Genomic DNA, 23,304 nt, shown 5'->3' on the forward strand with positions numbered 1-23,304 from the left:
ATCAAACTCAGATCATCTCAATGTGAAAATTCATTTAAGATATGGTGATTAAAAGTTAGGTTTTTTCTCAGAATTGTTGCAACTCAAAGGACCAAAGCTTTGCTAATTAGTTTAACATAGATTGGTGAAAAGAAAATTCATAATAAAAATTTGAATTTTTTCCACACTTGTTCAAGCCATATAATGAATGACAAAAAATGAATTGTATACGAGTCACTCCAAATCCTTATCTTTTAATACGCTTCATAGATGAGATTGCATTATATGGTTTGAACAAGATGTGGAAAAAAATGAAATGACAGGGTCACTCCAAATCCTTAGTTTTTAATACACTTCATAGATGAGATTGATCATGACTTTGTTGATGATTTTGAGTGATAAGGATACAAATAGAGTGTAGTTGCTTTGTAAGCTCATGGTTTTTAAGTCATTTTAAAGGTCACTATGTTGGAACAATTAGACTTGAACCAAAGGAGTGTATGGTAGGGTTGAAATATGTTTTACTAATTCAAAAAGGGTTTCCATAAATGCTATTACCTTGTCAAGTGATGTGGGAAAATGTCAATTTATTTAGGCATTTATGCTATTGGAGGGCTGCTAGTTTATCAATTAGGTCTCCTAAGGTGCATTGGAGGAATTGGGCATAAGGAGTTGGGTCTAGCCAAGTGGATGGTTAAATCTAGTTGAATACACATTATATAACTCATAAAAGTCTTATTTAACCCTTGGTTAAGTCTTTTGTATGTTTGGAGTCATTTGGAGTTACTCGAGGTTTGTAGGTGTTTTTGGGCAACTTGGGTAACTTGCTGTTTGAAGAAGTTTGGAAGTGGAGTTAGCCTTGTGAAGTCAAAGGTGTGGAGCTTAGTGTGTTAACCTTTTCAATGATTATCCTCTGATGAAAGATTGAGTGGGTTGGGTCTATGGAAGATATAAGGGCATTGTTAGAAAACAAAGAGATAGTTAGTTTTCTCATGCATCAAATCAAGGGTTGACGACTGACCTCTGCATCAATTATCTATTTCCTCTAGTATTGAACTTTGAAACAAGGAATCACCATTTGGCCTACAATATACACCAAGCATCATGCACTCCTTGAATTTAACACAGAGTTTAGTAGAGGAGAAGCACTACAAAGGGAAAAAAAAATTCCATATTAATTGCACAATACTTACTACCTAGCACAGAGGAAGCTCTTTTGGAAAAAGTTCCACAAACCTTGATTAAAACTTTGTGAATGGCCCATTTCCTACTACATAGACTCCTTTAAGTTAAAATGTAATCAACCAAGTTGATTAGATAAAATGCACCATCGATTATGTACAAATAAATATAAGCATGAGATTAAATATAGAATATATACAAAATCCAATATAACTCCTATTAATTTAATAAATATACTTACCCATTAGTGATATATTCCACACTCTAGAGCATTCCATGGCAATCATACTTCATAGACAATATTAATATGGACTTTCATTTAAGCTATGTTAAATATTTGATAAATGACTTGGCATCAGTAATGCCTACCCAAAAATGGTGAAATTCTAAAATTTAGTCATAGGCCTACCCCTGCTAGCCATATGGAGGGGAAAATGGAGGAAAGCATTAAATCACTTTAAATGAAAGAGGATGTGGGAATTTTCCAACAATTGCAATACTTGAAGGCATGAGAATACCAGACACTCTCATAAATAATCCTAAATAGTATACCAAAAGTTAGAAATGACTTTAGCAAGTGAGCTTTAAGTAATATATGAGATCTAAAATCACTTGTAACATCAAACAACCACTTTTATATGGCTTAGAGAACCTAAAAATCCAAACATTATAGGGAAGCATTTAGCACAAACAAAGTATTTCTCACATAAGGTTTCATGGATGATAATTTTACAAACTTGGAGACAAATAAAGCTTACTTAACCTTGAAAAAAACTAATATTTTTTTTTCAAAAGTAATGAAGATAGTAAAATACCCAAAAAAATTAACTTAGATTTGGTTGAATTTAACAAGAAGGTTATAAAGACCATTCATTAGAGAAATCAATTCAAAGGTGATGTCTTGTTGCATATGGTAAGAGAATTTCACTTTCTAAAAGAAATAGAATGCTTACTATCTCTGTGACAAATCTTGATACAAAGAATTATAGTGACTAGTCAAAATATTAATATGCTCAATTTGGTATTATATGTCAAATTTTATAGTGCAACTTGAGTTCAAAAGGCATAGGTACTATCTTCAATTTTTTAGCTCCTATTATTTAAGTAGACTTTGATGCAATGAAGCTTGAACTCTATTTTGAAAAGAAAAGAGTTGTTGATTATTTAACTTCCACTAGTGCCACTTATCCAATTTATATAAAAATAATACCATCAATATTTGATAATAATTTCCATGATAAGTTGATGTGAAAAGAAGTAGAACGAAAGTATAGTAATAGTCCAAATTGAGTTGAAGACAAATTTATTGTATTCATTGATTGTGAAGGATATCAAAATCATATATTATAGTTCAAAATTTTGAAATAGAAGAAGATGTGAATGTTAATTTTAGTTCTAATCCAAGATATAGTTCCGGATATTTTTAATGGTTATATACATACTCTTGTCAAGAAATAAGGTTATTATTTTTAAAATAACATTTAATATTTGAAGCGACCCAAATGAAAACACACAATATTTTGGTCTTTTTGTTTCAATAATCCACTTATCCAATGAGAAATCATATCATTAAAAGCTTCATTATAGTATTTATAAAGGCCTTAAATTTTGTCAATTACAATCTTCCATAGAAAGAAAAGAAGTTACCAATTTCCCAGCCTAGATAATTTTGTTGAAGGAGATCTATGTTGTGGAACACTTCCAAGAAATGTAAGTTACACTTCAAAACAAACAAAGAAACAAAAAGTTAGATGGTACTATTATTATTCTTTAGAATAATAGAGAGGGGGGGTGAATTAGTTATTCAAGGTACAATGCCACTTTTTCTGTCAATCCTCAATGGCACATAACTGAAACTATCATGCATGTAATTTGAATATTTAAACAACTATGAAAAGTAGACATGCATCACACCATAACATTGAGAATTTGATAACCCAGAAGCCCTCCTGTGTACGTGAAAATGCGGCCTATGCTAACACACACACTTCAACATGGTCCTTATTTGCGGATTCATCATGGAATGAGCATTGAATTGTTCATCCAAAATTTTCCCTGCAAAGCGACTTGTTGCCTTCTATTTAAAGGGATTTTTCCTGTTAATATCCTTAGAATCGAGGTGCAGGCAACCAGACCCTCTAAGAACGAAGGATTTGACAATGGAATTAAGCTAAGAATGAGTATACAGATTAATCTAAAAAAATGAAAGATGCAATGTAATCTAAGAACAAATGAAGAAAACTAGATTAAGCATATGCATGATTAAACTAAAATGAGATTAAACTAAGAATGAGAATGTATGCAAAAAATGTAAGTAAACATGAGCATGAATTTCAACAGCAATTCGATAGCAAATCAATTCATCCTCTTAAAATGAAAAGATGAGGGTCTCTTAAATAGAGTCTCCTGGAATCCATCAATGGTTGAGATCGATTCAGATCAACGGTCAGGATTGAAGATGAGTTTCAGTCATAAAGGGAGATTCCCAAATTAAAGAGAGTAAACAGACTTAATTTGAGTAAAATAAGGAGTTAACTGTTTTAATTTGAGTAGAAAAAGGAGTTAACTAAGTTAACTCATTTTTTATCAATAGTAAACTGGAAATTCCCCTTTTTGAACTGAAGAGAGATTTTGTTGAGATATTTAATTTAATAAAATGAAATATGCTCTCATAATTACTTTTTTTATTTAATTAAATAATCTTTAATTAATTAGAGACACTTTTGTTTAATTAAATAACTTCATTTAATTAATTGGGAATGGCATCCCATTTAATTAAATAACTTTGTTTAATTATTTAGAAATAAGTACTCCATTTAATTAAATAATTTCTTTTAATTAATTAGAAATACCTTTCCCATTTAATTAAATAATTACATTTAATTATTTAAGATAGGCGTATTTATTAAATTAAATAAATTTAATTCTATAGTACATTAGCTTTAGGATATAATTTAATTTAATTAAATTATAAATACTTTAATAATTAAATTAAATATTAATCAATAGGTTTAATGTGACTAATATGAGTAAATACTATAGGAATTAAATAATAAGCATGATGAATGTAGATTTAGGTTTTCTGCATCTGACAATTAAGTCAAGTAGCAAATAGCAGAATGAGAATTGCCTATTAGAATAGGACTTTGAAATTATCAGGAATAGACCAGAATTGGTATGATGGCAATGAGCCAATTTTGGGGTATTACATTTTTCCCCTCTTTGAATGAATGTACGAGCAACACGTTTTATTCAAAGATAATCAAAAAGCATGATGCGAACATAAGATTGGTTCCGAAGATGATGATACGGAGACCAATTGATAAGCTTTTTAAGGACTATCTCTAGAATAGAGCTTAATCCTAAGGAATCCAAGCAAAGCACTTAGATACCTAAGATTGATAGCATTTAAAAGACTACCTCTAGAATGAAGCATAATCTTTAAGGATCCAGACAGAACGTCTAGATACCTAAAATTGATAAGCATTTAAAAAGTTTCTTTAGAACAAAGTTTAACCTTTAAGGATCCAGATAGGACACCTGGATACCCGAGAGTGATAGAGCATTTAGAAGACTATCTCCAGAAAAGAGCTTAATCTTGAAGGATCCAGATAGAACACCTAGATACCTAGAATTGAAAGCATTTAGAAGATTATCTCCAACACGAAGCTTAACCTTCAAGGATCCAGATAGAACACCTAGATACCCAAAATTGATAAAAGAAAGATAACAAGGTTCAATCATGAGTCATAGAATCATCCTTAGAATGAGGCTTGATCCTCAGGAGAAGGGATTTAGACTATCCTAATACCTATCTATCGAACTCTGAGAAGAGTTGTTATAAGGTTGATCAATTGATGAAAAGATAAGATAGATGGCAGAGATGCCAGATAGAAGGGAACAATATGCCCCAAGTGATGTGTTGCCCCAAGTGACTAGGACATAAGATGGGAACTAGATGCCCCGAGCAATAAGTATTTAATAATGTAATCATCCTACCCCCTCAGGAGCAAAATTGAAAGATGACACACCAGAAATATGATTGAAGTAGTATATCATGTCAGCAGAATCTAGAAGAGATCAAAATGATCTAAAGATTGGGTTGATTTGAAATGATTGTGAAGTCACAATGAGTTTGACCAAAAGTTGACCAGAGTCAACCATAGTTGACATAAGTTGACTATTTTCAAAATGAATTTTGAAAATATGGAGAATGTAAAGTTGAAAGGATTCCAAGAATCATAAAGTATCAGAAAGATTTGGGCTGCACAAGCGTTCGATCATGTCGGTCCCCAAAATTTTAAAATGCATTTTTAATGCTCTTAGGTGTGTCAGATTTTGAATTTGATCCCAAAAATGGATCTAGTTCGGTCCAATTAGCCAAGGGTGTGATTTTTGAGCAAATTCGAGCACTTTTAAAAATTTGGTCAACACCTATATAAGGGCTCGAAGGGTCATTTTCAATTCATTTGTGCTTTTTGTCTTGTAGTGATTTTGAGCTCTGATAGAGACATGGTAGTGAACATGAGATATCATCATTTTGAGTACTCCAGATGACATAGTCGGCCAGTAGACTACAGACCACTGGTGAGTCATCGATCTTCCATCTTCGTACTTTCATTTTCACACATTTTGAGTTCATTTATGCACATTTTTAGCATGTTTTAGGTTTTGAAATCTTTCTTCACGCGAGACCAATCTCTTCTCACGCAAAGATCTTTTTTCTTCATGTGAAGAAATTGGATACACTATTTCTTCGCGCGAGGCCAAAGGATCTTCGTGCGGGGCAATTTTGGTTTCGCGCGAAGGTGGGGATTCTTCGTGCGATGCAATTCTTGTTTTGTGCGAGAGCCTCTTTTCTCACGCAACAAGATCTATCTTCGCACGAGGAGATCCTTTTTCGCATGAAAGATAGATTCTTCGCGTGAAGAAAAAACTATTTTGCATGAAACTGTATGTCTTTGCGTGAGATTTTAAGAATCTTCATGCGAAATCCTGTGACAGTTTTGTGATTTTCGCATTTAGAATTTGCATTTTATTTTGTTTTGATTCTTCAATTCGACTTGATACTGATCGTTTGTTTGTCATTTTTTTGTTGTGTGTGCAGGAGGTCTTTGGAGACGTATCATTTAGATCTCATTATCCACCTTATGGAGAAATATTGCAGAGTTTGGATGACGTAGATCGGGCACACATTGCCCAATTGGGTTTGTCTTCACTATGCCGGATTCCAGCTGTGATGGTGAATCATGGTTTACTGACTGCATTGGTAGAGCGTTTCCATTCGGAGATGAACACATTACATTTGCCGATGGGTGAGATGACAATTACCTCAGAGGATATTTGGAGGATACTAAGGATCCCATTTCACAATGCTCGAGTCATCTATGATATAGTGCCTTGATTAGGGATAGAGGCACTTTCCATTGTATTCAGGAGAGAGCTACCAAGAGGAAGAGCCATCAGTTGGGATGAGCTGATGCATACTTATGGACCCACACACAGGTTGGCATCCGTGCTGGGTATTTTCTTGAGCTGCTTCCTATGTCCTGACAGGGGACAACATGGATTGGAGTGTGGATGGGGTGTCATGCTCCGTAGGATGGTTGAGGCACCCGAGATCTTTGGGTGGGGTCAGTGCATGTTGGCCCATCTTTTTTATGAGATGCATGAGGTTGTCTTCCATGAGAAGAAGACCATGGCAGCAGGTGTTTATGTGTTACAAATTTGAGCTTGGGAGCATCTCCTTGTATGTAGGCCAATTTTTGAGGATTCTCGAGAGCCCATGGAGCCCTACATCTGTAGATATCGAGGGCATATTACCCAGGCCCACCTGGGTAAGACTGAGAACTGGCAAACTCATCTTGATGACCTAGTGTCTATTATATGGCAACCCTAGAGAGAGATAGAGGACTGGGATGATGCCCCGAGAGAGTTACCTTGGATGTTTAGTTCTCGACTGCTGGTAGGTAGGACGACATCCATCATAGACAGATTCGTGATCTCACGAGTGTGGCGGCAGTACGACCAACCATAGGACATTTCAGCTAAGTACTGTGCCTATGCCAAGGTGCAAAAGGATATAGAGCAGGGATGGCCTCCATGGATGGATCTAGGATGATCCATGATAGATATCTGCAGCTTAGTTGCAGTTCAGTGGGACTACCTACCAGAGGTAGTAGATGTCAGGATGATGCCTGCATATCAGGAATTTTTTATGAGCCATCCATTCCCATGCTTCACAGATCCACTAGGGATGGCAAGGCAGGTACAAGGATAGAGACAGGTGCCCCAGCAGTAGCAAGCATAGCCATAGATGCCACCACAAGTCCAACACTAGGTATAGTAGATACCTATTCCTCCACATCAGATGGGATTAGACCCAGGTGCTAGGGGTAGTGGGGCAGGACATAGTCGGCAGAGGAGGTAGAGGACAGAGGAGTAGGCCCCTCAGCAGGAGGTCCCATAGCAGCAGGTGCCTCCACAGCCACAGGTGCCTCTGCCAGAGATGATTGACGAGGATATGCTAGATCAGCCAATGAGTGGGGTACAGGATGCGGTATGACAGTACCGAGAGTGGGTTCATGTAGCCTCCCGACAGTTGGGAGCGTTACAGATTGCTTTGGCAATCAGGGATGCGTAGTTGGTAGAGTGATGGCGAGAGATAGATCATCAGAGAGAGCACACAGAGACTGCAGAGCGGAGGCTAGAGATGGCATAGGATGAGATCTGCTTCCAGTCTGCTCAAGATACATATTATTATCTTGCATACACCAGTGCTTTGCCAGATGAGACATTGCAGGTGCAGCGATTTTCATAGTACAAACGAGAGTCTAGAGGTGCACGACCTCCTGTCAGGCCGGATATGCCACCACGGCCTCCACCACCTACTGCCCCTGCTCCTCTTGCTCCTCTTGGAGGTGAGAGTTTGGGACAGAGTTAGATGCTTTGTGCTTGATTTTTGATTTTGATCTCTGGCTATGTATCGATTGGTGTGCCAGCACCACATGTATCATTTTTTATCGATTGCACTCGAGTAGCACCCATTTTTGTACTGACCCATTCTTTGATATATATGTATATATATATATATATGAGATTTTGAGCCAAGTATTCCTGTGTATATGTCATTGTCTATTTTTTGTTTTTCTCTGATGTACATGAGATGTATGTTTAGATAGTAACGCATATGTATGAACTAACATCTGACGTAGTGTTGTGTGTTTTTGTTTGACAGTCACAGGTATTCTATTGTGGAGCGAGAATCAACGAACCAAACATTTGTGTAGCCATGGAAGAATCTGATGCATGTGGAGTATGAACAAGATTACCATCGAATCATGTGCTAATGCAAATGAAGTATGCAAGACTATGTTAAATGCAACTTTAGGTCTGGTTACCACGCCTCGATGATTTATCATCACTGGATATAAAATAAAGCTTGTATGTTATACAATTTCCACTGACATTGCAATCATGAAAATATGAATATAACATACGTTATTGGGATGTCAGGATTAAATGTAAGCATTCAAGGCACAAGAAGCCAGAATGACCAGAACATTTGTCCCTTTTAATGTAGCAAGTTAACATAAGCATCAAAGCATGAATTCTAGGATGACCTAAATGTTGCTTGCATGATAGGCACACCAAACACACGGGAGGTTCCTCTTATGCTAAGTATTCAGTATTCATTTTGTCTGCAATGACCCTTATGTTTGTAACCTGGGATAGAAGTGTGCTAGATATACTCGCAGTGACCCGTACGTTCACTTAATAGGACAAGTATCAATATTTACTATAGCATGAAGAGTTCACTCCAACAAACAAGGAGAAGAACCAATGTCATTGATGTATCTATATAAAAGGAGTCAAGGTACACACGGCCATCCAATACGAGATGGAGGCTCTTATAGTGGACACCCCTCTTATAGGAATAGATCAACTTATTAGAACTAAACCGCAAATAGAAAGCAAAGAAAAATATCATGCCCCTAGTCATTACTTCTCTAGTCGAAGATGACATCATCGAGTTACTCGAGGAGATATGATAAAGCAAAACAAAGCAAACAAAGAAAATTCTCAGCATATCCAAACAAGTATATCATTGAGTTTAATGTTTTCGAGATTGATGTCAAGTGTCAATGTCTAGAATATGTAACAAAGAAATCTCTTCAGTAGGGTGACAATAGTAGGCAGATGCAGTTAGAATGACTGGTGACTGAGGTCAAAGAGGAATTTTCACAATGAAGAACCTAAGAAGGACTAAGTGACAATAGACAGACATAGCCAGGATGACTGGTGACTAACGCAAAAGAGATCTTCTATAAAGGAATCTTGAGACATGACCCGAGCAATGGTAGGCAGACACAGCTGAAACAATTGGTGACTATTGCGAAAGAGATTCTATGAGGAGAATCTCAAAAAGAGTGACACTGGTGATAGTAGGTAGACACAGTCAGAATGACTAGTGACTATCACGTAGGAGATTCTATGAGGAGAATCTTAAAAAGAGTGACACTGGCGACAGTAGGTAGACGCAGTCAGAACGACTGGTGACTCTTGCGTAGGAGATTTTATGAGGAGAATCTCAAAAAGAGTGACACTGGAGATAGTAGGTAGACATAGTCAGAATGACTGGTGACTGTCACATAGGAGATTCTATGAGGAGAATCTCGAAAAGAGTGACACTAGTGACAGTAGGCAGACGCAGTCAAAATGACTGGTGACTGTCGCGTAGGAGATTCTATGAGGAGAATCTCTAAAAAGAGTGACACTAAGGGGGGGATTCCCCCGAGCTATGACAAGACTCAATCCATGGATACATGAGCAGGAAAAGCAAGAAAGAGAAAGAATGAAAGTGACTAACAAGAGGCGCCTATTTACCAGGTTTTCACCTTCTTGGCAAGATTTTCTCTTTTTTTTTTTTTAAGGATTTTTTTTAGGACATTTAGATATGTACAGAGAGCTTGCTGAGATTGAATCAACTGTAAAATTGCTTCAGGTGGAGAGTGTTCATAGGCTCTTTAAGCACTTCTCCTTCAGTTGTGGAAAGTTGATAGGCGCTAGATCCATATACTACAGTAATGATGTAAGGACCTAGCCAGTTTGGTTCAAACTTTCCCTTTTGCATTCATTGTTGTTGATTCTTAGGATTCTCTCTTAGGACGAGATCACCCAGCTAGAAGTCACGTGGCCTAATTCTCCTATTGTAGCTTCGGGCCATTCTTTGTTGATATGCTCGTAGATGATCACAGGCCACTTGTCGTCGTTCATCCAGCAACACAAGCTCTTGAAGCCGGGCTATCCTATAGTCATCATCTGTGATAAGACCTTTCATAGAGATTCTCAAGGTAGGAATCTTGACCTCTATTGGAAGCACAACATCTGCCCCATATACCAACACAAAAGGAGTCATGCCCATTGGAGTTCTAATGCTTGTTCTATATGCCCATAGGGCTAGATTGATCTGGAGATGCCAGTCTCGCCCTGACTTACTGACTGTGCGATGAAGAATTTTGAGGATCGCCTTATTGGATGCCTCAGCTTGGCCATTACCCTAGGGGTAATAAATGGAAGACCAATGTTGTGTAATTTTGAATTTCTTGCATAGTTCCTTAAGGTCTTTATTTTTGAATTTTCCTCCATTATCAGTAATGATTGAGGATGGTATACCATATCTACAGATGATGTAGTTTGTGATAAAAAGTGCTACAGTTTTGCCATTAGCAATTGTGAGAGGGACTGCCTCTACCCATTATGTGAAATAATCTATAGCGGTGATAATGAACTTATGTCCATTAAAATAGGTTGGGTGAATCTATCCCACCAAGTCAAAAGCCCATTGTTGAAATGGCCATGTTGTAGTAGAGGGAATCAACTCTCTAGCTAGAGCGTGAATGAGATTCCCATGTAGTTGACACTATTTGCAGGACCTAGCATATTTAATAGCTTCTTGCTCCATTTTAGGCTAGTAGTAACCAGCACAAAGGAGTTTGCAAGCTAGTGTTAGCCCATTGGAATTAGATCCGCAAATGCCTTCATGAACATCAATTAGTGCACGTTTGGACTCGTCAGATTTTAAACACCTAAGGAGTGTTCCATCAAGACCTCTCCTATACAGATCGTCAGCAATAATGACATAATGTGAAGCGTTACGAATTAGGTAATGTTTCTCATTCTAGGTTAGACCTTCTGGAACGGTTTGATTACAAAGGTAGGAATAGATGTGATGGTAGCGGGATGATTCTTTTCCTATAATAGAATAGATCATCTTGGAATTAGGTGTGTCATAGGCTGGGTAGTGTAACGCTTCCACCAAGAACTCATGTCGGAGATCAGTTTCTGACATTTGTAGAAGGGAGGCCAGAGTGGCCATGGCATCAGCCACTTTATTATCTGTGCGTGGAACCTCTTGGAAGGTGATGTGTGCAAAATATTTCATCAAGTCATCAACCATGCATTTGTAAGGAATTAGTTTTTCATCCTTTGTTTGATACACATCATTTACTTGGTTGATGACAAGCTGAGAGTCACCGAAGATATCCAACTGATCTACTCTCCATTCAGCTGCAATTTTCATACCATTGATCAAAGCTTCATATTCAAAAACATTATTTGTACAAGGAAATAGAATCTTGAATGCTTTGGGCAATGAGTATTTCTATGGTGTGATGAAAAGTAATCCAGCACCTGATCCTTGTTGTATGAAGGATCCATCGAAGAACATAACCCATGTGTGGTGAGTGAGTGTTAGAATTGACTCATTTGGAAAATCAATGTTTATTGGTAGAAGACTCTATATGGGTGCCTCAACTAGTTGGTTTGCAATTGCCTATCCCTTTATAGCTTTGTGTTCAACATATTGGATGTCAAACTCACTTAGTATCATGACCCATTTAGCCAATCTTCCTATGAGAGCTGCCTTACTGAGCAAATACTTTAATGGATCTATTTTAGCCACAAGCCATGTAGTGTGGGCAAGCATGTAGTGTCTCAACTTTTGGGAAGAAAAGACAACTGCCAAGCAAGCTTTCTCAATAATACTGTAGTTTTTCTCATAAGAGACCAATGTTTGGCTCAAGTAATAAATAGCTCTTTCTTTGTTATCATTGTCTTCCTGAGCCAACAGGATTCCCAAAGATGTTTCAGTGGCTGAAATGTATAAAAGAAAAGGCTTCCCATGCATAGGAGGCATCAAGATTGGTGGATTGACAAGATATTGTTTAATTTGTGTTAAGCTTTGCTCACAATCTTGGCTCCAATTGAATTTCACACCCTTATGTAAGGTCTTTGTGAAGGGTTGTGATTTATCTGCCAATTGTGAAATAAATCTGCGAATAGATTGAAGCCTTCCCTGTAGTCCTCTCATCTGATTGATGTTTCGAGGTGGTGGCATGTCCATTATTGCTTGTACTTTTTTTGGATCTACTTCGATTCCCTTTGCAGAAACAAAATATCCTCACAGTTTTCCTAATGTGACACCAAATGCACATTTCTTAGGATTGAGCCAAAGACTAAACTTTTCCATACGATCTAGGATTGGTCTCAAATCTTGCAAATGAGTATTACGTTTAGCACTTTTGACCAAAATATCATCAACATTAGTCCTCCATAGTTTTATGCATCATGTCATGGAAAATTGTAGTAACAGCCCGTTGATACGTAGCTCCAGCATTCTTTAAACCAAATGGCATCACATTCCAACAAAAGGTTCCCCATGCACATGTAAAAGTTGTTTTCTCTTGATCTTCTGGCGCAATTTTTATCTGGTTGTGTCCAAAAAAACCATCCATAAGTGAGTGCATCTCATAACCATCCGTCATGTCCACGATCATATCAATATTAGGGAGCAGAAAATCATCTTTAGGACATGCCAAGTTAAGATCACAAAAGTTTGTACAAACTCTGATAGACTTATCATGCTTGGACAGAGGGACAATATTGGATATCCATTCAGCATAATCAATTGCATGAATGAAACCAGCCTTCAGAAGTTTCTCCAATTTGGCTTTGACTAGTAATGCAACATGAGGATGCATTTTTTGAAGCTTCTATTTAACTGGTTTTATGCTTAGTGTTATGGACAAGTGATGCATAATAAGATTAGGATCCAATCCTGGCATGTCAGAATATGTCCAAGCAAAATTTATTTTCTTTCCCTTGAAAAAGGAAATGAATTGTTCCTTTTCTTCAGTTGACAATGACTGAGCCAGATGTATCACATGAGGATGTTCTTCTGTGCTTAGGTTAATCGGCTGTGTTGGCTCTATTAACACTGATGATCTCTCCTAAAAGTGACTGGGAAGGACATCAAATATCTCATCTGTGGGCACCTCAAAGAGGTTTTCACCCTTGGATATGTCTTTTTTTTATACTTTTTTTTGGATCCGACACTGCCACAATGTGGTTTTCACCATAGGACCTCTTGCATTTTTTCTTTTTAATTATGTGATTGAGATATTTGATGTTGGCCTTAGTCATGTTGACGCTCTGCTCATTGGTGGAAGATGTTACAAGTTTGATAGCATTTAGGTAACAGGCAAGAGTATAGTCATTCTGGAACATGGAGACTTCGTTAGATGCATTGGGGTTCCAGTCTATAAGCTCGGGATGTGAGAGTGAGAGAGTAGTGGCTAGTTCAATTGCATTCATAGTATAGTTATTAAATGTGTGGACCAGTAATTTGAGACCTACGGCGACCTCACCCACAGGTGTATTCAAACGTCTCAGAGTATGAATGTTAGTAATTGACAATTCTAAGACACTAGTTGGATTAGACCCCTGTGACCTATCCCTAGACATTTCACTCACTTCAATTTGATTTTCACAGACATGCACTTGGTCAATGTCTTTATCAGTAGTCACTTCTGAAAGATTGTCAAATTCATATTCATGAGAATTGGTGCTACATGGTGAGATACTATAGAACTCCCCAACAGTGATAGGGACATACTCTCCTTCAACCTCTTGATTCTTACAAAAATACTCAATATGGCATGACTAACTAGATTCCCCCTTTTTTGAATGATATTTGAGTTGCTCAGTATTGTCCTCAGAAGAATCACTAGTATCATCCATAGTGCTAACACATGGCATAAAGTCATCTGTCTCAGCAAAGAATTTAGCAAGATCATAAGGAATAGGATGAGGGTAAGAATCCTCATCATTAGATTCTTCCTCTCAAGTACCTGATTCAGATTGTGACTCATTTTCAGATGAACTCTCAAGTATGGGTATGAATTTATTAGATCCCAAATGGAAAGGGGCCTTCTTGAACCCTAGGCCAGTTATGTCACTGTTGCTTCGAGCTATTGCTTTGATAGGATCTATTAAACCATTGTTATTGCACCCAATAGGGCCAGTTCCCTTGTAGCCAAAATGCTTCATAAGCTTAAGACCAGGTCCATACTTCCTAGGAGTGATTTCTCGAGCTTGTTTTGTTAGGTCTACTGGAGACTCTTCTTTGTAAAGTCATGCAGCAATGGCTCTGTTTTCGCTTTCATCTTCTAAGGGAACTATAGCTTTGACAAAAGAGCCATTAAACTTGGTCTAAGGTGTTAACACAAATGGCTTCTTTGCTATTGAGGGTCTCCCAAAATGTCGAGGGGACTCTGGAATTGATGTTAATGATAACACTGGTTCCATGTGGTACTCTCCCATACTAGTTTCTTTCAATTTAAATGATTGCTCAATTTGTTTCAGCTTATTGTTGTGATAATTAGTAGACTCATGGTTAGCAAGGATGAAAGAATCAGCAGCTTTGAGCATATTGCAAGTGTAGCTAGTAGTTGCAGGAATAGTAACTTCAGAGCCATGAAATGGGAATTTAATGCATTGGTGGTATGTGGATGGTACAGTGCGCATCTCATGTATCCATGGCCATCCCAACAGAATGTTGTAGGCTAAGGGAATTTCAAGCACCTGACAGGTGACATCCCTTTTGACAGGACCGACGCAAATTGGTAAAGTCACAAGACCTAGTGACTTTCATTCTACTTCATCGTATGCTTTAAAAGTGATCTTTCATCGAGGATCAATAGAGTCCTCAGAATAATCTAATTGTCTAAGTAGAGCCGCAGAAATAATATTTAGGCCAGTGCCATTGTCAATGAGTACCCAATGAACACATGTCTGGTGGATCATAACCTCAATGTGTAGAGGCTGATTGTGTGGGTGATTCAGTGAGTTGTCATCCTCCTCGGAGAAGGTCATAAGATGAGGTGAGGTCAGGTGATGTACCATGGATTGAAATCATTTAAGATCAAGATCTTGAGGAACGTTTGCCTCAGTGAGGGCTTTCTCTAGAATTTTCCTATGAGCAGGCAAGATTTTAAGCAGTTCAAATATAGAAATGTGAGCATTGGTTCATTTCAATTGATCTAGAACACTATAACTGGTTGCAGTCAAGTTCATCGTGTGTTTTGCACCTTTATAGGATGGACTAGCAAGGGCTTTGTCCTTGTGTTGTTCAAGATTTGAAGTAGGAGGTGTAGGGCCTTTGAGCACCAATTTTGCATGAGAGTGAGTAACAGCGTTAGCACAGTGTTGTGAAGATGCATTATCCATGTTATTGGAAGTAGGGCCTCTCAAGACAAATGGTGTCTTGGGTTTATTGTTATCTTGCTTGCCCTTTATGGTAATAACATCGTAGTATTCAGAATCTATAGGTTCAACCATGTGAATGACATTGTCATCATTGGAATATATATAGTTGACCTTATTGTAGGGTTCTGGTTTCGAAGTCTCTCCTTTTTCATAAGCTGGGAAAGGCTCTTTGAATGCCTTGTGGTCTGAGTTTTTGTTATGTCCATCTACCACAACTTCACCAGCATCAATCATGTCCTGGACTTTATGACGTAAGTTTATACAGTTGATGGTTTTATGTCCCTTGTTTTGGTGATACTCACAAAATGAGTTCTCATTCCACCATGGTGGACGTGGTTGTGCATCATAGGGATGAGGGTTATCCATTGGTGAGATAAGCTTGTGTTGTAGCAATGTTTTATAAACCACATCCAAAGGTTCTCCTAAAGGCATATACTCTCACTTGGGTCGTGTTGCCCATGAGTTTCTCAGTTTGTTCCCAGATGTTTTATTGTCAGGAGGAGGCTTCTCAGCACTTTTGGCCGCTTTGAAGCAGTCTGTGAGATTAAATGTTGCTTTAGCAGGTTTTGGTGTGACATTATCAACAACCCCATCATGTACAATTTTTTGATTCTTGTTGACATGTTTGGTTTTATCCCTGTTGGAAGTGGAACCTTGTTTTGAGTCTCTCTAAAGAGTGAGCTCACCTTTCTTAACCATAAATTCTTCGATACAGATAGCCTGTGTAATCATGTCTTCAAAAGTATGTGGACCTTGTAGTTGGACTCTATACCCGAAATTAGGTAAGAGGTTATTAGTGAAAATGTCGAGCTTCTCCATTTCTGGGATTTTACAGGAGTACTTAGTATAAAGTTGTCTCCACCATTGGAGGAAAGTGAGAAAAGGCTCACCAACCTTATGTTTAAGGTTGCATAGATCTCGAATATTTATAGGATGTTGAATGTTATGAGAATATTGCTGAACAAATGAATTAGCAATTTCATCAAACGTCTTGATACCAAGAGGTAAATGTGAGAACCACTCCAAAGCTTGACCACCTAGGCTTCTAGGGAATAAACGCATGAGGTAAATTTGATTGTGTATAAAATCCATAGAAAAAGCACCAAATTCCCACAAGTGATCTTGGGGATCAATAGTACCAAAGTACTTGTCATATTTGGGTAGTTCTACACCTCTTGGGAAAGGCAGCATGTTTATACTTTTGTCAAATGGAAATGAACAAAGAGCGTCCAATGTGTATGTCTTTTTAGGTTTCTCTTTCTCATGCATCATCTGAGCCAATTGGTCTTGCATAATTTTTAGTTTTTTTTGGAGTTTAGTGGTCTCAGTTTCTTCTTCACATGTGATAATGGTCTCCACATCGAAATGTGTGGGCAGTTTAGCTCCCTCTTGGGCAAGTTTGAGAAAGTACTTTTCTTTCTCTTCGTTGATTAGGATTCCCATGACCTTCTGAAAGTTTTTGTCTCTTCGACATCTTGCTATGTGTTCAAGAAGGATTTCCACCTCTTCTTGTTCTTCATCATTGTCATTTTCTTTCTCTTTCTCCTTGTCATCTCTAGGTTGTTCTTGATATCGACTATGGCTACCCCGTTTAGGTTCACGATTAGTCATTATAGGAACTTGTTCAATTTCCGTACATTGTGTTTCAAAAGGGTCCATGGAGAAAGGGTCATACATTGTGTTTGAGAATGCAGGACTCCTACCTATCTCAGTATCCTTTTGGTAAAAAGGATTCCTAATTTGTTTCAAATTGGAAAATGTTCGTTGAACTTGAGATGACCTTGTAGGTGAGGAAGACCGTGAAGACGCCTCACTAGCCAAACTGGATATAGATTGCGTAGCAAAAGGTAAGCTACCTTTGTTGCAATTACAACCCCTAGTGCGACCACGTCTAATGTTATCAAGATAAAACACGTTGCCGCTTCTGGTTGTGATAGTCATAGGCAAGGACAAGAAGCTAGAACCTGGACAAGGACTATACTAAAACTAAGTCTCAAAAAGGACAAGATAGTAGAAAGAATGATGTTCACTAAGGCACAAATGGTCTAATTTAAAGGCTAGAATAGCCAGAGATTATGACCACTACGGCACAAAGTATGACAAGCATTAAGACGAGGACCAAGATTACGTATGAGACAAGACTAGTCAAGGTATAAGACACAAGTTTCAGTTAAGAGAAGTGTCACTGTCCCAAGACTATTTGCAAACAAAGAGAAATAAACGGACATAGAAAAGGACAGTGTGCAGGCTGCAGATAGCTAGAATAGACCCAAATTGTAAATGCTGATACAAAATCTCGTGTGAAAAACTTTTATGGGTCGCGCGAAGAAGTTTTACGGGCTGTGTGAAGATGTTTCTATCTCATGCGAAGATCAGTAATAGTTTTTAATTTCGCGCGAGAATGTTTTTGGATCATGTGAAGATGTGCAACAGAACTTTAATTTCGCATGAGGGAAAAATGGCTTCGCACGAGAGAAAATGATTTCACATGAGAGGCAAATGATTTCACGCAAGACCAAAATGATTTCGCATGAAAGGATAGAACAGTTTCACAACAGTGACTAATTTTGACAAAAATTTTGATCGATCCAATAACTAGGCAAATAAATAGGCACATAGAACAGCTAGAAAGTGATTTCAAGCACGTTTGAAAACAATGAGCAAGGGCAAAAGCAACCTTGTGCATGGACAATCAAGTGACTTAGTTTGTGCTAATCCCTAAGAGAGCTATTTGTGTACATTTTCAAAGAGTTTTGCAATCATTGCATACATTCCTAGAAAATAAAAGTTTGGCTTCTCTAAGATATTTAATAATGGTTTGACTCTGCAACTTTTATGGCTCACAGGGGTGACCTCCAATCTCGGCACACCAAGGTTTTGACACAGTCTGAGAACTTAATCTTCAAGAGCTGCTAGGGAGATCTAACAACCCACAATGAACCACACCTGTTGAGATTTCTTCCACAAGGACATTTATATAGCGGTTGTCACTACCATGGCGAAAATGGCTATTACTGCTTGAGGTTCCATCATCACAATTTTCCTTGTAGAGGGGTTGTCTGCTACGGTTAACCCTCTCTAAAGGTGACTAACTCACAATAGTATACCACAAGGGGACTTAGCTTCCAGATTCAAGGTTTTGACACCTTTTCACCTTTAGTCCAATCAAAACAAATAGATTAATCTAACATGCTAGACTAAGATTATCTCTTAAAGATCTATGATATCATCTTTCTATGATCTATCAACCTCTTTGGAGAAAGGATGCCTTAATCAACAAGTCAAAGATTCATCTATCTACGAGATGCTCAAAGTATCCTCCCCACCCATAAGGAATCTGTCTTAGAGAGGAGTTTCACTAGGAACCCACTCCCTCAAGATCCACGAATAGTGTTCATGGGAGCTTAATTACTATGTGTGTACAGATGTTAATTCCTGAAAGCAAATCTATCTAAAAGTAATCAAAAAGCACAAGGTGGTACACTTAATGCTTTAACTAATGTGAGGTGAGTCCAAAGATGTGGAACACTTAACCCCTCACACAAGCCAAAATAAGTCCACAACTCAGAAATTAGTGAGTTCTAAAAAAAAGCACAAAAGGGTTGCCTTGTGGAGCCTTTAATGCTTATGTCCTGTAGACCCCTCCCCTATTTAACGTGGTGTTGAGCTTGCAACCACAAGGTGGAATGAGGGGCCGGTGGATTAGCAAGTCCAATAACCCAAGATAGCTAATTAGATATATCACTAAAGACTAAGCCTGCTAAATGAATACTAACAGAGATCACACCCTAGTATGAGTTTATGCATGTGTTGTAAAATGGAAATACAGAAGGAAACACACAAGCTCAACACAAAAGATGTTTTTTTTAGATCCAAATGAAATGTTATCAGCTGGTGAAGATTACCTGGTGATCCTCGCAATGCGCTTAGTAGATTTTTACCTATTTTTGACAACTTTAGCACGTTTTTCCCATTGTTCCACAAACTACTGCTATGCTATTCAAAAAAATTAGAAAACACAAAAACACTAGAAACTGCAAAAAGTCAGCAGAAAAAATAAAAAATACGCAAATCAATGCAAAAAAAAAATTGCCTCTGTTAGCAGAGTTTCGCGCAAAATTCCTGACAGTCTGTGCGAATAATTTTTACGGCCCGCGCGAAATCAAATTCGGCTCGCGTGAAATTAAATTTGGCTCGCACAAAATTAAATTCAGCTCGTGCGAAATTAAAATTGGCTCGCGCGAAGAAACAGGTCTCGCGCGAAGCTTCGTGCGCCAAAAACTTTCTCGCACGATGTGAAAAGAATCTTCGTGCAAAGATTCTAGATCCTTGCACGAAAATGAACAGTTTTGCACGAAGATTCCCAAATATGTACAGAACAGTACGGACAGAGAACAAAAAAATGATTTAAAAAAATACAGAAAGAGGCCAGAAAAATTGATTTTCATGACCCATGGTGGGCGCCAAAAATGTGTACGTGAAAATGCAGCCTATGCTAACACACACACTTCAACACGGTCCTTATTTGCGGATTCATAATGGAATGAACATTGAATTGTTCATCTAAAATTTTCAATACAAAGCGACCTATTGCCTTCTATCTAAAGGGATTTTTCCTATTAATATCCTTAGAATCGAGATGCAGGCAACCAGACCCTCTAAGAACGAAGGATTTGACAATGGAATTAAGCTAAGAATGAGTATACAAATTAATCTAAAAAAATGAAAGATGCAATGTAATCTAAGAACAAATGAAGCAAACTAGATTAAGCATATGCATGATTAAACTAAAATGAGATTAAACTAAGAATGAGAATGTATGCAAAAAATGTAAGTAAACATGAGCATGAATTTCAACAGTAATTCGATAGCAAATCAATTGATCCTCTTAAAATGAAGAGAAGAGGGTCTCTTAAATAGAGTCTCCTGGAATCCATCAACAGTTGAGATCGATTCAGATCAACGGTTAGGATTGAAGATGAGTTTCAGTCATAAAGGGAGATTCCCAAATTAAAGGGAGTTAACAGACTTAATTTGAGTAAAATAAGGAGTTAACTATTTTAATTTGAGTAGAAAAAGGAGTTAACTGAGTTAACTCATTTTTTATCAATAGTGAACTGGAAATTCCCCTTTTTGAACTGAAGAGAGATTTTGTTGAGATATTTAATTTAATAAAATGAAATATGCTCTCATAATTACTTTTTCTATTTAATTAAATAATATTTATTTAATTAGAGACACTTTTGTTTAATTAAATAACTTCATTTAATTAATTGGGAATGGCTTCCCATTTAATTAAATAACTTTGTTTAATTATTTAGAAATAAGTACTCCATTTAATTAAATAGTTTCTTTTAATTAATTAGAAATACCTTTCCCATTTAATTAAATAATTACATTTAATTAATTAAGATAGGCGTATTTATTAAATTAAATAAATTTAATTCCACAGTACATTAGCTTTAGGATATAATTTAATTTAATTAAAGTATAAATACTTTAATAATTAAATTAAATATTAATCAATAGGTTTAATGTGACTAATATGAGTAAATACTATAGGAATTAAATAATAAGCATGATGAATGTAGATTTAGGTTTTCTGCATCTGACAATTAAGTCAAGTAGCGAATAGCAGAATGAGAATTGCCTATTAGAATAGGACTTTGAAATTATCAAGAATAGACCAGAATTGGTATAATGGCAATGAGCCAATTTTGGGGTATTACACCTCCAAGAATAAGAAGGTAAAACTGGGGTGGGAATGATACCCACAAAATAACTGCGCAATTGATTTCAACCACTTTTGATGGTCTGCCCTGTTAAAGGCCTGCCCTATTAAAGGCTACAACACATTGTTAAATGTGACCTTGTTAGAAGATTTCACCATACTGTTAGGAATGGGCCTGGTTAGAGGACTTTGGAACATTCACTTGGAATGTCACCCTGTTAAAGGATTTACAACATGGCTATTAAACCAACCTAAGTTCATAGGATTTATCTTAACTATTACAATTGCTAGAGAATAACAACAATGGCTCTTGATCTGATACAACTTACAACATATCTTGCAGATTGTAGATCACACTTCAGTTTTATCCTTTGCTTGACTTTAATCACTTTAGATCTGTCAGCTTGTCATCTCAAGGTTCATCACCTTGAGTCTTCTTACTCATCATACCAATGCAATTATATCTATGGTCACCTATTGAAGCAGAGTATCTGTGCTCTCTTTCACCTTAGCACCTTCTTCAGCACTTCATGATTTCATGCTTGACCACCTCTCTATATTTTTCTTCATGACCTTATGAATCCTTAAATAGAAATCTGGAATCTCTTTTTGGATCGATTCTCCCTCTCCAATTTTAGGGTTCCAACAGATTAGGTAAGATATAATGTATCTATCCCATATTTTTCTCTTATCTAGAAACTTCATCTAGAATCCAATTATATTTGCCAAAGAAACAATTTACATAGTGTTCGGTGCCACCAGCTCATTATTCTTATCTTTTATTTGATTCATAGAATTCTAGATAACAACCATGTCGACTCAGATCAGGCAAATCTTCGATTTTCAAAATAATGTAGCACCTCAGCACTATTGGTTTATTGATGCTCGACTTCTTCTATGTTACTCAGTACTTGTATCCTGCTCAACGCCTGTATCTTCAGTCGACACCTGTTTCTTGCTTGGCACCTATTTCTTGCTCGGTGCCTATTTCTTGCTCGGCACCTGTTATTTACTCGGCACACACTAAGTTGAACTCTTTCTCGGATTCAACTAAGAATCTATTCGGCACTAACTAGCTTGCTCGGCTCTTTCTAATAAACTTAGTTAGGCTTTCACAAATGACTTAGCTAATCCTTACATCTTTGATATGTCTTGGTGTATCCATCCTCTATGTCTTAAATTATGTCATCAATACACTATTTCATCAATGGCTTAGCTGATCCTTATACTCCATTACAACATCATAACTTCAACCTTTCTCTAGGTACTCTAGTTACATCTTATTGATTGCCACCTTCTTGTCAATCAACCAACTTATATTATTTGGATCACTAAAGCAATTTTCATTCCTGCAAGTAGCAAGTTTGACATCAATGACAAAACAATGATTGGAAACATTCTTTACCAATTCCATTATTCTTCATTCATGAGCTTTTTAATCATTTCCAATAATCTCCCTTTTTGGCATTGATGGCAAACCAAACAGATCAATCGACCAACTTAGTTACCACCAAAATTACATACATTTTTTGCTATTTTCTGCTTCTCCCTCTTTACTACTACATCCTTACTACTGATCTTATATATCTTTCTCTTTCATATATATCTCCCTCATAAGTATCTCCCTCTTACTTTGTATTGATGATCAGTGTCCTACATATATCTCCCTCTTTGACATAAATGCCAAAGATGTAGCATCTTTAACATGCGAAATATAAGCTTTGCATCTTGTGTTTTCTCCCTCTATCACCATGCTTGTGACTGATTTGGAATTCTTGGTCCTACTGTCATCCTCTGTATCATTC

This window comes from Cupressus sempervirens, chromosome 8 (assembly GCF_028749045.1).
Source record: "Cupressus sempervirens isolate cs-2001-9-10 chromosome 8, ASM2874904v1, whole genome shotgun sequence".
Taxonomy (NCBI): domain Eukaryota; kingdom Viridiplantae; phylum Streptophyta; class Pinopsida; order Cupressales; family Cupressaceae; genus Cupressus; species Cupressus sempervirens.